This window comes from Labrus mixtus, chromosome 1, assembly GCF_963584025.1.
Source record: "Labrus mixtus chromosome 1, fLabMix1.1, whole genome shotgun sequence".
NCBI lineage: Eukaryota > Metazoa > Chordata > Actinopteri > Labriformes > Labridae > Labrus > Labrus mixtus.
This window is the reverse complement of record NC_083612.1, coordinates 182497-184355: the sequence shown is the minus strand read 5'-3', so window position 1 is coordinate 184355 and position 1859 is coordinate 182497. Positions and strand designations below refer to the sequence as shown.

Below are 1859 nucleotides of genomic sequence, written 5' to 3'. Positions count from 1 at the left end.
AACTACAGGCTGTTGTTGCCTTTTTATAGCCAAAGAAAACTGAACATCCACAGCCTCTGCATTCAAAAGAATTTCAACATTGATATTTATGTCTTCCTATTTCCCTCTTTTCACCAACATTATATTTTAAACTGGGATTTCCTTTTTCTCGGGTCTCTCGTCTCTCCCCCAGCTCGCCCCCTCCGGTGCGCTCCTCTCCATAATGCGCTCGTCTCCTCCCTCTAAAGCCTGCTGCTGCTGCTACTATTCTGTAGGACGCTTTGATTGGGGCACCTCACCAATAAAATACTATTTTATATTTTATAAGCAGTTTGCCACCACACTGTACTTTTACTCTCCAAAGGCATATGAGTATGTGCGTGACAACTTTAATAAAGCTTTACCACACAGTCACACCATCCACACAGCTGATCCAGGATTTACTGTAGCATCTTTTACAGCACTAAGAGGTCATGTACAGGCAAACAGAGAGAAGGGAAAAGAAACAATCTGTGCTCTCAAATAACAAAGCAGTCTCAAATCTTTTTGAGGAATTACAGCTAAAAATCTACTTTGCATACAGTATATCCTCTGATAAATACAGTGAAGTACTTTGATTGCATTTCTGTGGTGTTCCTGTAGGTGACCATGATGCAGTCAGACTGAAGCAGCACGTTGTGAAGGTGGACGCCATCATCTTGTCTTTGCAGCGTTGATTCTGAAGAGAACGCCTTCATATAGGACTCAAAGGTAAAATGATCTCTCATATGATTGGACCGTGTTATTGTAACCGCTATCAGCATCAAAGTAATTTTAGTAACAATTTATAATCCTTCTTAAAATGTAAGGAAGACTAGCAGAAGATTTTAACAGCCTCTATGGTTCTGCAAGAAGTTCATGTTTAACTTGTTCTTCTTTCTGTCTTCAAGGAAATCAATGCTCAAAGGAAACAGCAGTCCAGACTCTGATTCCAGCTCCGGTGAGGTTCTGCACACAAATCTGATTATATGAGAATATTTAACATTAGTTTAATGTATCAGGCTGGCCCATGTGATGACAGTTTAAAATAATCTTCAATAGAAAGTGGCAGGAACACTTTTGTCTTAAAACATAAATTCATAAAGCTGATCATATTAATGGATTCATCCAGTCTTATTATATATTTTGTTTTTCCTCTTAAATAGTTCTCCTGTCTTAAAAACAAACTTTAGAAGCTGAAGTTTAGCAGAACCTGAGGACAGATCTGATTTCAGGTCTGAGGCATAAACATCACAGTAAAATTCATTATACTTTACATTTAACTCCATGATTGTTTTTCTTTATTACAGAAGATGCCCTCACATTCAGATCCATCAACAACACCTGACAACATGGAGGACTCGTCCCCTGAGTGTTTCCTGTCCTCTCTCCATGGTGTTCTTCTCTTTAGTTATTAACTCTTGAAAACAGCAGCACAACATGCCAGACTGTTTGACAAGTCTGTGATTGAATAAATGGAAATGGAATCTCATGCATATCTTGTTATGCTTATTGGCCTTAAATGTTTAATATTAAATAAGTTTGAAGGCCATTTATCTTAAACGAGACCGGCTGTGACAAGCTGAGCTCGTCTGTTAGCTTTGCTGTTGTCTTAGCTGTTGTTGGTCAAGAAGAAATTAATGTCAGTTCAAGGCCTTTTCAAATGTGAGCTATAAACTTAACTGCTAAATGATTTTACTGTGACCAACACTTTGTAGTGCTCCAGTTAATCAGAGACAGTCAATTCAGATTTAAAAAGTTTATTTAAACATTTTATGAAAAAAGAAATCTTCAATAAACAACCCCTGGCTTCATTAACCATGTGGAAAATAAGTAAGGGAGACCATCAGGTCGAACTGCTG

The 1859-nt window shown here is 37.9% G+C and overlaps 1 long non-coding RNA gene across 1 annotated transcript; it reads left to right on the top strand.

Moving 5' to 3' along the window:
- Nucleotides 1–240: 240 nt before the first annotated feature.
- Nucleotides 241–1489, top strand: LOC132978864 (uncharacterized). Its single transcript, XR_009674644.1, has 2 exons — nt 241–958; nt 1308–1489. It is a non-coding gene; the product is annotated as an uncharacterized LOC132978864 (long non-coding RNA).
- The last annotated feature ends 370 nt before the right edge of the window (nt 1490–1859 follow it).